Raw genomic sequence first — 15723 nt, forward strand, 5'->3', positions numbered from 1 at the left:
ATTCTAAGCTTGGTAAAGAACATCTACAAAGCAACCTGCAAGTAACATCATACTTGATGGTAAGAACCTTTTAAAAGGTCAGGTACAAGAAAAGGATATTTCCTCTCACTACTCTCTTTCAAAATCATACTGGAAGCTCTCACTAAAGTAATAAGACAAGAGAAGGAAATATAAGGTATAGAGATTAGAAAGAAAGAAAGAAAGAAACTGCCTTTCTTTATAGATGATATGATTGTCTATGTGGAAAACCCAAAAGAATTGACTACAAAAGGTCCTGGAACTAATAGATTTTTAGCAAGGTTGTAAGAGACAAGGATAATAAACAAAAGTCAATCACTTTTCTATATACCAGCAATGAAAAACTGCAATTGGAAATTAAAAACATAATACCATTTATATTAACACCAAGAAAAAAAAGAAATACTTAGGTATGAACCTAGCAAAATATATATCAGATCAACATGAAGAAAACTACAAAGCTCTGATGAATGAAATCAAAGAAGAACTAAATAAATGGAGAGATAAACCATGTTTTCAAGGATAGGAAGACTCAATATTTTTATTTTTTTTTTGAATTTATTTATTTTAATTGGAGGCTAATTATTTTACAACATTGTAGTGGTTTTTGCCATACATTGACATGAATCAGCCATGGGTATACATGTGTTCCCCATCCTGAACACCCCTCCCACCTCCCTCCCCATATCATCCCTCAAGGTCATCCCAGTGCACCAGCCCTGAGCACCCTGTCTCATGCATCAAACTTGGACTGGCGATCTAGTTCACATATGATAATATACATGTTTCAATGTTATTCTCTCAAATCATCCCACCCTCACCTTCTCCCACAGAGTCCAAAAGTCTGTTCTTTACTTCCGTGTCTCTTTTGCTGTCTCGCATATAGGGTCATCATTACCATCTTTCTAAATTCCATATATATGCATTAGTATACTGTATCAGTGTTTTTCTTTCTGACTTACTTCACTCTGCATAATAGACTCCAGTTTCATCCACCTCATTAGAACTGATTCAAATGTATTCATTTTAATAGCTGAGTAATATTCCATTGTGTATATATACCACAGCTTTCCTATCCATTCATCTGCTGATGGATTTCTAGGTTGCTTCCATGTCCTGGCTATTGTAAACAGTGCTGTGATGAACATTGGAGTACACGTGTCTCTTTCAATTCTGGTTTCCTCGGTGTGTATGCCCAGCAGTGGGATTGCTGGATTGTATGGCAGTTCTATTTCCAGTTTTGTAGGGAATCTCCACACTGTTCTCCATAGTGGCTGTACTAGTTTGCATTCCCACCAACAGTGTAAGAGGGTCCCTTTTCTCCACACCCTCTCCAGCATTTATTGTTTGTAGACTTTTTGACAGCAGCCATTCTGACCAGCGTGAGATGGTACCTCATTGTGGCTTTGATTTGCATTTCTCTGATAATGAAGACTCAATATTTTTAACATACCACTTCTTCCCAACTTAACATCAGTGCAATCTCAATAAAAATCCTAGCAAGTTATCTTGTGCATACAGATAAACTATTCTAAAGTTTACATGGAGAGACAGAAGATCTAGAACAGCCAACTCAATATTGAAAGAGAACAAATTTGGAGGACTAACACCACCTGACTTCAAGACTTACTATAAATCTACAGGAATCAAGACAGTGTGGCACTGGCAAAATAATGGACAAATAGATCAGTGGAACAGGACAAAGAACTCAAAAATAGACCCATATAAATATAGTCAGCTGATCCTTCACAAAGTAGCAAAAATAGTAAAATGTAGTGTTTCTGAAAGGATGCCAGACACCTGGGCATCCACATCCAAAAATATAAAACTAGATACAGACCTTACACCACTCCTAAGAATTAACTCAAAATGGGTCACAGACATAAAACACAAAACTATAAAACTCTTAGAAGATAACATAGGAGAAGCTGTAGATGACCTTGGGTATAGTAATGACTTTTTAGATATAATACCAAAGGCACAATCCATGAAATAAATAATTGATATTAGACTTCATTAAAATTAAAAACTTCTGTTCTATGAAAAACAGTGTCAAGAGAATGAGAAGACAAGTCCCAGACTGGGAGAAAATACTTGCAAAGACTCATGTGATAAAGGACTATTATCCAAAATATACACTCAATGATAAGAAAGCAAAAAACCTGATTAAAAATGAGCCAAAAATCTTAACAGACTTCTTACCAAAGAAGATGTACAGATGGAAAATAAGCATATGAAAAGACACTCACATCACATGTCATCAGGGAAATACAAATTAAAACAAAATGGGGACACATGTATACCTATGGCTAATTCATGTCAATATATGGCAAAAACCACTACAATATTGTAAAGTAATTAGCCTCCAATTAAAATAAATATATTAATTTTTTTAAAAGATACCATTACAAATCTATTAGAATGGCCAAAATCCAGAGCACTAAGAATATCAAATGTCAATTAAATAGCAGGAATTCTTGTCCATTGCTGATGGGAATGCAAAATGGAACAGCCACTTTGGGAGACAGCTTGGAGGTTTCTTACAAAACTGAACATACTCTTACCATGTGATCTAGCAACCACTTTCTTTGATATTTACCCAGAGGAGTTGAAAACTTATGTCCACACAAAAAGTTGAATGTGGATCTTTATAGCAGCTTCATTTATAATTTTCAAAACTTGTAAGCCACTAAGATGTCCTTCAATAAGTGAATGGATAAATAAACTGTGATGTATCCTGACAATATAATATTATTCAGAGTTAAAAAGAAATGAGTTATCAAGCCATCAGAAGACATGGTAGTCACTTAAATGCATATTACTAGGTGAAAAAAGTCAATCTGAAAATGTTAATACTATTTGATTCCAACTATATGACATTCTGAAATGGGCAAAACTTAGAGACATTACTTTGCCAACAAAGGTTGGTCTAGTCCAAGCTATGGCTTTTCCAGTAGTCTTGTATGGATGTGAGAGTGCTATTGTTGGAGAAGACTCTTGAGAGTCCCTTGGACAGCAAGGAGATCAAACCAGTCAATCCTAAAGGAAATCAACCCTGAATATTCATTGGAAGGACTGATGCTGAAGCTGAAACTCCAGTACTTTGACCACCTGATGGAAAGAGCTGACTCATTAGAAAAGACCGTGATGCTGGGAAAGATTGACGCAGGAGGAGAAGGGGATGACAGAAGACAAGGTGGTTGGATGGCATGACTGACTTAATGGATATGAGTCTGAGCAAGCTCTGGGTGATGCTGAAGGACAGGGAAGCCTGACATGCTGCAGTCCATGGGGGTCGCAAAGAGTGTGACATGACTGAGCGACTGAACAGCAACAATGAGAAGAGTAGAAGGATCAGTGATTGCCCATAGTCGGGGGAATGAATAAGAGAAGCATAGTGGATTTTTAGGGCAGTGAAAATACTCTGTATGATACCATAATGATTGATATATATCATTTTATATTTGTTCAAACCTACAGAACATACAATACTGTGAGTGACCGATAATGTAAATTGTAGACTTTGGGTGATTATGATGTGTCAATGTGAGTTCATCAGCGGTAACAAAGGTACTACTTTGTTGAGGGATGTTGATTATGGAGGCCACTATGCACACTTGGGAGCAGAGATATATGGGGAATCTGTTTTTCCTCTCAGTTTTGCTGTAAACTTTAAATTGCTCTAAAAATGATGCCTTCATTTTTTAAAATTAATTAACTTAAAAAGATAAAATCAGATATTCTTTCTGATTTAATTACAGTGTGGAATATGATAAAAAGTATACACAATTCTTGATTTTTTTTCTTTTTTATTTTTTTTAAATTTTATTTATAAGTTGTTGATTATTTAACTTTTTTTAAAAATTTTATTTATTTTTAAACTTTACAATATTGTATTGGTTCTGCCATATATCGAAATGAATCTGCCACAGGCATACATGTGTTCCCCATCCCGAACCCCCCTCCCTCCTCCCTCCCCATACCATCCCTCCGGGTCGTCCCAGTGCACCAGCCCCAAGCATCCAGCATCGTGCATCGAACCTGGACTGGCGACAGTGGGACTTTCCTACACTTATCTTATGGGCTAAAAAGTGACTATTACTGACAGAAAAATTTTAGGAACATATAAGCATAGATGCTAACTAAATTGAATTATAATAGCTAATATCCTTCTGATTTGTTTTGCTCTTGTGATTTACAGCCAATGTTTCAAAATACAAAAACCCCAGAATTACTCCACTTGCATTATGTGAGTAAAATTTCACTGTGTTACAATTAAGTCTATCTATATTTGTGTAGTTAATTAATAATCTTAGGTTACCAGGAATTTTTTTTTTAAATAAAAGTGAATAGAGATAAAGAGGGCAAAGTAATTGCTTACCAAATAATAGTTTTAATTTACATATTTTCACCTATATGTGAACATTTTGTCCATATAGAAAAAAGGACTTTCTTACCTATTTACACAGATTAAGAGCTGAAGTTTAAATTTTCAGAAATGATATTTCATTTAGTATTTTTTAGTATGAATTTATATGCACATGTTTATTTAGTATACTTATTCATTTAAAAATTTGCATTTATGAGAAAAGAAATGCAGGCATACCTTGAAATATTGCAGATTTGGTTCCAGACCATTGCAATAAAGAGACTATCACAATGATGAGTCACACCAATTTTATTGGTTTCCTAGTATATAGAAAAGCAGTGTTTACACTATTCTGTACTCTGTTAAATGTGCAATAGTATTCCGTCTAAAAAAGAAATACATACTTTACTTTAAAAATGTTATTTTTTAAAAGTGCTGACCATCATCTAAGCCTGTGGGGAGTTGAAATGTTTGCAATAATAATGTTAAAGTTCACTAATCATAGACCACCATAACAAAAAATAGTAATAATGAAACAATTTTTAAATATTGCAAGAATTACCAAAATATGACAGAGAGATATGAAGCGGGGAAATGCTGTTGGAAAAATGATGCCAAGAGACTTGTTCAATGCCAGGTTGCCACAAACCTTCAATTTGTAAAAACACGATATTTGTGAAGCACAATAAAGAGGATTGTCATAAAATGAGGTCTACCTATACTGATAACTCAGAAGACAAAATAAAATGTCACTAGAGTACTGTCTGTTCTGAATGTAAAGCAATAAAAAGTTATTATTTTCTTTCAGCATATTCTACTTGGATGGCAAGTGATTTTTGCTTCATTCAACCTGACTATACATTCTCAAGAGTCTGTTAATTTTTCCGCTATTTTATGCTTTGGGGAATTTTGTAACTATAAAAAACGGTAAAAAACTGAGATGAACTAAATTCCAAATGTTCATTATGGAAAAAATTCTGTTATGGTTTTTATATGGTATTGCTTCTCTCTGGACCTTTCTTGGAAACTATTAAGATGTTGCTTTCCTCTGAGTTCAGATCTCAAATTCAGAATAATACAATTGAAAAGGTGTTTTTTACACTCAAACCATGTTCATCACTCCCAAGACAGCTGCTAGATAGCACCGAAGGATTTCTCCTCATCTTATAATCCAGAAAGTGGTGCTCATGATCAAGAAGAGATGTTAGAAATAATTGCATTTGCTTGGTAGGCTTATTATCTTCTTAACCAGCTCAACAGAATGGTAAGAGTTGTCCTTTACTAGGGTGAAAACTTTGAAAAAGCTGTCAAATCAAAGAAGAAACAACCTCCCCCAGGTTAATTTTGTGCAAGACAAGTGCTATAATACAAAGATATTTTCAAGAGTGGTTAATCCTTTCAATACGTGTAGATTCCCACTTTTATTCCTATGCAAAGGGTGACATGTTCTCAACACATTGACTTCTCAAAAAAAAATGTATTCCCAGATTTATTCTTATCAGATGTTAGTGCTTATGACACACATTTTATGGGAGAGAGATTAAGGTGCTTTAAATCCAACAGTTACTCAGCTTACATTAGCATATTTTTACCTTCATAATCATCAACTAAGCTGGTCTGAAATGTTACAGGGGGGTCCACAGGCATCAGAACTATACCCTAGTAAGAGATTTCACTTGTCTTCACTCTGACAGAATTCTAGGAATAAAGTGATAGCTTCCTTTCTTCTTATTATTATTTGACTGCTCTAGGTCTTTGTTGCAGTGGGTAGACTTCCCTTGTTGGGCTTAGTTGCCCCAAAGTATGTGGGATCCTAGTTCCCTATCCAGGGATTGAACCTGCATCCCCTGCATTGGAAGGTGGACGCTTAACCACTGAACCACCACAATACATACTGAGATCACCACTATAGTCTAATACTTAGGAAACTCAACTTAGATGAAACTTAAGATGCAGAATTTCCAGGACTAATTTTTCCAGAAATAGATGACTTTATGAAACTGTACTACTGAACAATATCAGTAGCATAAGGTTTGACTTAATTGAGTAAATTCTTTTATGAAAGTGATTATTTTCTTGGAACATGTGGTATTGTCCTTAATCTATTTTAATAGGTATGTAATAAAACTTTTCTTCCTTGTTTTTCCTCTATCTCTAAATTTTAACTTAGTAGTTTATCACTGTTCAAACTGTGATTTAACTTGTAGTTTAAAACTAATACTTAAAAATTGTATAAATAATGTAAGTTTTGCTTTTTGGAACTTTCTGGCATTTGAGAGGAACATTTTCGACCCTTGGTTGAATCCATGAATGTAAAACTGATGGATGCAGAAGGCTGAGTGTACAGCAATTAAAAAACAGAGACTGGCAGAGTGAATTGAAAAATGCGACTCTTCCCAAAATCAATTAAATCAAAAGAAAGTTGAAGTGGGGGGAGAGGAAAAGAAACAAGATGGGGCAAATAGAAAGCAAATAGCAAGATGATAGATTTAAAACTACATATCACTAATTAACATTAAATGAAAATAGTCTTAATACCTTAAAAGGTAGAGATTGCCAGATTGGATGAAAATGCAAGACCCAGGTGTATGCTGTCTAAAAGAAATACACATCAAATATAAAAACACCAGTAAGTTAAAAGAATAGGGGAAAAGTTCAAAGCTAGCATTAGTCAAAAGAAAGTGAAAGAGCCTTTATTAATATTGAGTAAAGTAGACTTCGCAGCAAACAATAGTGATAAAGAATATCATTATGTAATGATAAAGGGGTCAATTCTTCATGAAGATAAACAATCCTGAACATTTAGGCTAAATTAAAAAAAAAAAAAACCTGATCCAAAAGGCTGTATATTTATTATATGATCCCAATTATGACACTTTGGAAAAGGCAAAACTATAAGGAAGCAAAATAGATCAGTAGTTGTCAGGATTTGTGGGATTGAGGGAGGGGTTGACCATAAGATTGCTGATTAATAGTTTCCTTGGATGGAGGTTGAGAAAGGGGTTGGCTGAAAGAGAAATTTTGGAGTGATAAGACTTTTCTGTATGGCACCATACTGGAAGATACATCTGTCAAAATGCACAGAATTATACACCACAAAGTGTGATTTTTACTGTATGAAAATTTTAAAATATTAACCAGGATGTTGGGGAATCCTAGGTTGAAATGCAGACTGTGAAATGTGAAAAGACTGCTTTTCAAAGGACAGCATTACACTAGCACTCTGCTGGGAATGAGGAAGAAAGGATCAGATGTAAAAGCTTTGGAAAAAGCATTTGGACTGTAGATGAAAAGAACTGTTCGCAAACACTGCTCTAATCGATAAATTTGTCTATCTTAGTGAACAGTTCTGAAGCATGAATACTGTGACTGAACAAATAAATATATTGCAGAAAATATAGGTCAACATGCTAGGGTCTGTGGGCCAAATTCAGTTCATTTTTGTACAGCCCACAAAGAACTTTATTTTTTTCACTTTGAGATGGCTGAAAAAATTCAAAGGAAAACTAATACTTCATAATACATGAAAACTTTTGTGAGGAATTGGGGCAGACACTAAATGGCTTGCAAAACCTAAAATATTTGTTACCTTGCCCCTTAGAGTAAATATTTGTTGATGATTGTAGTAGATAATGAGAGTCAGATTTCTCATTGTTGAATAAAGAGTTATAAAGCAGCAAAGAGGACTAGAATAAACTTTGTGGTGTTGGCTTCAAGTCAGAGACATCAGTATGATGACCTCATGTTTACTTTAATATACATATAGATGTATACTGAAATGTAGTTACATGTCTGTAGACATGGGTTACTTTATCTACATACATTCCTAGTTTTGCATATTGAGAAGGCTGCTTTGTGTTACATGAGCCTATCTCTCATTCCTACTGTCTGTATTAAATGTAAAATATATGTGACTAATCAAAAATGCAACTAACAAAATCAGCACAAAAACACAATTAGACTTTTTTTCTAAAAAACTGATCTTTAAAGATTCTTTGGATCAAAAGCAGGATCCGAAAAATAAAATTTGAACCAAACCTGATCTAAGAAAGAAAATTTTTATGTAATATATTTCAAAACTCTTGAAAATAATTAGGACCTCTAATAAAATTCTAGGGCAACTTTTTGATAGACCTAAATGAAATTCACACCTGCTGGAAAGTTCTTTAAGTTACTTTCTACATCAGTCTATCAGTCAGGAGGATGAAGATATTAACCAGAGGTTCTCTATCAATTGTTTGCCTCTTCTTTTTCTTTTTTTGTATCCTATTGAACAGAGATTACCTAGCCCCTCCTTGTTTCTCTAAAAGTATCTATAAGAAGGCAGAAATCTTTGAATTTGCTTGCATAGAATCTTGTAGGAAGTTCAATGTTGAACTTTTATATATGCTTATAAACTATGTATTTCTTCAAAGAAGATATGTAAAAGGGACAGTCAAGGAAGAAAATGTGTACAAAAGAATACAAAATGTAATTTGTCAGCATGTCCATATATCTATGAGCCCCCCATGCACTCACCCCCAAGCAGAAAATCTTTCCCTTCTCTAAACCTCTCTACTATGGAGTAGCCATCATGGTCAACAAAGAGTCCGAAATGCAGTACTTGGATGCAATCTCAAAAATGACAGAATGATCTCTGTTCGTTTCCAAGGCAAACCATTCAATATCACAGTAATCCAAGTCTATGCTCCAACCAGTAACGCTGAAGAAGCTGAGGTTGAATGGTTCTGTGAAGACCTACAAGACCTTTTAGAACTAACACCCAAAAGAGATGTCCTTTTCATTATAGGGGACTGGAATGCAAAAGTAGGAAGTCAAGAAACACCTGGAGTAACAGGCAAATTTGGCCTTGGAATACGAAATGAAGCAGGGCAAAGACTAATAGCGTTTTGCCAAGAAAATGCACTGGTCATAACAAACACCCTCTTCCAACAACACAAGAGAAGACTCTATACATGGACATCACCAGATGGTCAACACCGAAATCAGATTGATTCTATTCTTTGCAGCCAAAGATGGAGAAGCTCGATACAGTCAACAAAAACAAGACCAGGAGCTGACTGTGGCTCAGATCATGAACTCCTTATTGCCAAATTCAGACTTAAATTGAAGAAAGTAGGGGAAACCACTAGACCATTCAGGTATGACCTAAATCAAATCCCTTATGATTATACAGTGGAAGTGAGAAATAGATTTAACGGCCTAGATCTGATAGATCTAGTGCCTGATGAACTATGGAATGAGGTTCGTGACATTGTACAGGAGACAGGGATCAAGGCCATTCCCATGGAAAAGAAATGCAAAAAAGCAAAATGGCTGTCTGGGGAGGCCTTACAAATAGCTGTGAAAAGAAGAGAAGCGAAAAGCAAAGGAGAAAAGGAAAGATATAAACATCTGAATGCAGAGTTCCAAAGAATAGCAAGAAGAGATAAGAAAGCCTTCTTCAGCGATCATTGAAAAGAAATAGAGGAAAACAACAGAATGGGAAAGACTAGAGATCTCTTCAAGAAAATTAGAGATACCAAGAGAACATTTCATGCAAAGATGGGCTCGATAAAGGACAGAAATGGTATGGACCTAACAGAAGCAGAAGATATTAAGAAGAGGTGGCAAGAATACACAGAAGAACTGTACAAAAAAGATCTTCACGACCCAGATAATCATAATGGTGTGATCACTCACCTAGAGCCAGACATCCTGGAATGTGAAGTCAAGTGTGCCTTAGAAAGCATCACTACGAACAAAACTAGTGGAGGTGATGGAATTCCAGTTGAGCTATTTCAAATCCTGAAAGATGATGCTGTGAAAGTGCTGCACTCAATATGCCAGCAAATTTGGAAAACTCAGCATTGGCCACAGGACTGGAAAAGGTCAGTTTTCATTCCAATCCCAAAGAAAGGCAATGCTAAAGACTGCTCAAACTACTGCACAATTGCACTCATCTCACATGCTAGTAAAGTCATGCTCAAAATTCTCCAAGCCAGGCTTCAGCAATATGTGAACCATGAACTTCCTGATGTTCAAGCTGGTTTTAGAAAAGGCAGAGGAACCAGAAATCAAATTGCCAACATCTGCTGGATCATGGAAAAAGCAAGAGAGTTCCAGAAAAACATCTATTTCTGCTTTATTGACTATGCCAAAGCCTTTGACTGTGTGGATCACAATAAACTGTGGAAAATTCTGAAAGAGATGGGAATACCAGACCACCTGACCTGCCTCTTGAGAAATTTGTATGCAGGTCAGGAAGCAACAGTTAGAACTGGACATGGAACAATAAACTGGTTCCAAATAGGAAAAGGAGTACATCAAGGCTGTATATGGTCACCCTGTTTATTTAACTTATATGCAGAGTACATCATGAGAAATACTGGAGTGGAAGAAACACAAGCTGGAATCAAGATTGCCGGGAGAAATATCAATAACCTCACATATGCAGATGACACCACCCTTATGGCAGAAAGTGAAGAGGAACTAAAAAGCCTGTTGATGAAAGTGAAAGTGGAGAGTGAAAAAGTTGGCTTCAAGCTCAACATTCAGAAAATGAAGATCATGGCATCTTTTCCCATCACTTCATGGGAAACAGATGGGGAAATAGTGGATACAGTGTCAGACTTTATTTTTTTGGTCTCCAAAATCACTGCGGATGGTGACTGCAGCCATGAAATTAAAAGACGCTTACTCCTTGGAAGGAAAGTTATGACCAACCTAGATAGCATATTGAAAAGCAGAGACATTACTTTGCCAACAAAGGTCCGTCTAGTCGAGGCTATGGTTTTTCCTGTGGTCATGTATGGATGTGAGAGTTGGACTGTGAAGAAGGCTGAGTGCCAAAGAATTGATGCCTTTGAACTGTGGTGTTGGAGAAGACTCTTGAAAGTCCCTTGGCCTGCAAGGAGATCCAACCAGTCCATTTTGAAGGAGATCAGCCCTGGGATTTCTTTGGAAGGAATGATGCTAAAGCTGAAACTCCAATACTTTGGCCACCTCATGCGAAGAGTTGACTCACTGGAAAAGACTCTGATGCTGGGAGGGATTGAGGGCAGGAGGAGAAGGGGACGACAGAGGATGAGATGGCTGGATGACATCGCTGACTCGATGGACGTGAGTCTGAGTGAACTCCGGGAGTTGATGATGGACAGGGAGGCCTGGCATGCTGCGATTCATGGGGTCGCAAAGAGTCGGACTTGACTGAGCGACTGAACTGAACTGTGTACAGAGGTCATTCCTCTTGTGGGTATGTGGGGCCCCTGGAAAGTAAATTAAATCTTGTACATATCCGAAGAAAAGGAAAATGCTATTCACTTGCTGAATAAATGCATGTTGCATGAATGGTAGAGATATTATGTGTCTATAGGCCTTATTACAAAAGGAATATTGAAACATCAGACTTCCTAAGATTATGCTTCCCCTCCTTAATATATGCTTTTCACATATGTGTATTTTCCTATTCAAAGGGAGGTGGGGACCTGGAATCCCACTTTCAGCAGCCAAATCTCCTTGCAGGAGTTCCCTGGCTAGTCAGAATTTCAAAGAATACCTACAAAGCCTCTACTGTTTCCTTTGCCCTCCTGAAGTACTTTAACTTCTTCCCTTATGCCCCTCAAACAACTCTTAGATTATATTAGAAGACAGTGCAATTTTTAGGCAGAATTTTTTTAGCTTTATTTTCACAAAAGAAAAAGAAAAACCATAATGATAGCAGTAGAAGTGGCAGAAAAGGCTTAATAGAATTCTGTACCCATTTCATTAATTTGCTGAGTTTCTTCAGCCATGTCTGACTCTTTGCCATGCTATGCACTGTAGCCCACCAGGCTCCTCTGTCCATTGAATTCTCCAGGCAAGAATACTGGAGTGGGTTGCCATTTCCTCCTCCAGGAAATCTTCCCAACCCAGGGATTGAACCCACATTTCTTACATCTCCTGCATTGGCAGGTGGGTTCTTTACCACTAGCACCACCTTAAGTACTGCTCTGTGGTAGCTGCTATGAATCAAGTATAAAATAAGTTTAGTCCCTACCCTTCAAATGCTTATGACATTTGGGAGAAAACAATTATCCTCAAGCCTCTTAGGGTCCCTGACTGATTCTGAAAATTATGCTGACACTGAAAGATTAAGAGAAGAAAAGTGTACAAGTTTATTTAACATAACCTTACATGACAGAGGAGCTTTCATAAGGTAATGATGATCCAAAGAAACAGAACTCAGAATTTTTATGCTAAATTTGATGCATCGTGGACAGTCATGGAGAAATATGATGGGTTAAGGAGTGTGAGATAAGTGTAGCAAACTGGGGGGAACTTAGCAACTTAGAAGAAGTTCCACTTCTTCTCAGGGCCCCTTTGTTTTTGTAGATAAGGATGCTCTGTCCCTCTGGGTATGGAGGAGGGCACCTCTCATATGAGGGTTTTATGACCTGCTTTAGGGAAAAAGAGTGAAGTGGGGAAGGAGATCAAAGTGACCTTCCTGTTTCCACTGTTTTCTCAAACTCTTTCAATTCAAAATATTCAATATACCAAGGTGCCATATTTTGAAGTAGAAGTCAGGAGGCCCACCAGACCCCACCGTTTCCATAATCTTAAATTGAAAAGTCTGTATAATGCTAATGTGAAAAGCTTCATTTCAGTAAATTTTATCAACATAATCAACAGAATTGTGTTTTCTCTGGGCAAGTGTTGTATGAATACAAATACATCACTATCATTAACAAACAGATCATTAGCCAAATACATAATGACCCTCCCATTGCACAAATAGTAGGAAGAGGATAAAAGCTTCAAAATTATACTTTATGTAGAAATATTGTCAAATGTAATCATCATAATAAAACTCAGGATTCTTGGGCCAAAACAACCTGAGTATAAACAGGAGGTCAGTCAAGAATTCAGACTCTCTCCGTCTCATGAAAACAATTTTAAAATCTAAAATTCTTAAAAATATTAAATAACTGACATTAGGAAGTCAAGCCAAATATAAGTGAGACAGAAAAACAGAGTCAGGCCTTTCACGATTTGTAACCTACATCATCTAGGTGGTCAGAAAAGCTTTAAGATTTAAAGTGATTGAGAACTAATAATGTCCCCAAGTTTTAAAAGACTCAGGCTGACCAAGGCTCCATTTTGCCAGGTGCTTAGCAGAGGGAAGAAGAGCACTAGAGAAAAGCACGTGTGCTTGCTAAGTCACTTCAGTTGTGTCCGACTCTTTGTGACCGTATGGACTGTAGCCTGCCAGGCTCCTCCGTCCATGGGATTCTCCAGGCAAGAAAAGTGGAGTGAGTTGCCATGCTCTCCTTCAGGGGTTCTTCCCAACCCAGGGATCAAACCCGAGTCTCTGATGTCTCCTGCATTGGCAAGCAGGTTCTTTACCACTAGCGCCACCTGGGAAAAGCACTCTCTCTCAAATGCTGCTCACTGAACAACACATCACTTCTGTTCACATTTCATTGGACAAGGCAAGGTAAAAGATCACACATAATTTCAAAGACCTTGGTACAAAGTAATCCTATCAGACAATTGGAAGAACTGGACCATTAGTTAACAGTTCAATTATTATCATACTTTCCAAAACTCATTCCAAGAAAAAAACCTGAAGTCTCCAGAAAACATTAAAGGAATACCAGTGATGACAAATGTGAAAAATCCAGGTCCAAGTGTCTTTGATGGGGACACTTCGATGGGGAGTTGTAGAAAATCATCAACAAAGAAGTAATTTTCATCTTATATAGACTCTTCCCAATCAGACAAATGAGAAAATATACTCCAAATTATTTTATGAGGCCTGTATGACTTTCATATTGAAGGGTAGCAGAATATACCACTCCAAATACACCTTTTTGGCATAAGGATTATTTTGAAAAACAGCAGACACTGGAGTAGCTTTTTAAACAGTAAAATTTACTCCTTTGTAAAGGACATTTGCATTTATAAGAGAAATCTCCATTTTGTAAGGGTCTCACTCTTTGTATAAGGAGGAAAAGGATGACTAAATACAAGAAACTCTAATCAACAGAGAAGGCATGGATGATAAACCTTATGTTATCTGCATAATAAACCTTACTTTTGTTTATTGTTCTTTTTCTGATAACCTCCCATAAATGTTCTGCCCTCCTTGCTCCACACACACACTTTTGTTTCTTTTGTCTTTAGCTGAAGGTAGCATTAATGTTTAAGCCTGAGTTCTGTATAGCACAGGGAATTCTACTCCATGCTCTGTGGTGACCTCCAATATTACAACTCACTGCTGAACAACTGTCGACAGGAGAATGTTAGATCCCACCAAAAAAAAGATATCCCACGTCCAAGGGCAAAGAAGAAGCAGCAGAAAGAAGGTAGCAGGGACAAAATCGCATCTAGAATCAAACCCTATACCCACCAGAGACACTTAGAGGGCTCAAACAAACCTTGTGGGCACCAGGACCCAGAGACCCCACAGAGACCGAGCCAGAACTGTGTTTGAGTGTCTCCTGTGGAGGTATGGGTCAGCAGTGGCCTGCCACAGGGGCAGGGGCTCTGGGTGCAGCAGACCTGGGTATGGCATAAGCCCTCTTGGAGGAGGTCGCCATTAACCCCACCACAGAGCTGCCAGAACTTACAGGACTGGGAAATAAACTCTTGGAGGGCACAAACAAAACCTTGTGCACACCAGGACCCAGGAGAAAGGAGCAGTGACCCCACAAGAGGCCTAGGTGAGAAGGAAATACAAAAAAGAGGTGATATATATATATACACACACACATATGGGCTTCCCCATGGCTCAGCCATAAGGAAATCCTCCTGCAATGCAGAAGCTGCAGGAAACGCCATTTGATCCCTGGGTCGGGAAGATCCCCTGGCATAGGGCATGGCAGTCCACTCCAGTATTCTTGCCTGGAGAATCCCCATGGACAGAGGAGCCTGTCTGGCTACAGTCCATAGCGTCACAAATAGTCGGATATGCCTGAAGCTATTTAGCATGCTGGTATAAAAATAGCTGATCACTTTGCTGTAAAGCAACTATACTCCAATAAAAAAAATTAAAGAAAAAGCCTGAGTTCTAAGCCATCTCTGTCAGAATTGGGTATGTCCTGTGTGTACATGAGGTTCAGTTCAGTTCAGTCATGTCCAACTCTTTGCAATCCCATGGACTGCAGCACACTAGGCTTCCCTGTCCATCACCAACTCCCAGAGCTTGCTCAAACTCATGTCCATCGAGTCAGTAATGCCATCTAACCATCTCATTCTCTGTTGTCCCCTTCTCCTCCTGCCTTCAATCTTCCCCAGATCTTTTCCAATGATTTGGGTCTTCCCATCAGATGGCCAAAGTATTGGAGTTTCAGCTTCAGCATCAGTCCTTCCAATGA

The sequence above is a fragment of the Bos taurus genome, chromosome X (assembly GCF_002263795.3).
Source record: "Bos taurus isolate L1 Dominette 01449 registration number 42190680 breed Hereford chromosome X, ARS-UCD2.0, whole genome shotgun sequence".
Taxonomy (NCBI): domain Eukaryota; kingdom Metazoa; phylum Chordata; class Mammalia; order Artiodactyla; family Bovidae; genus Bos; species Bos taurus.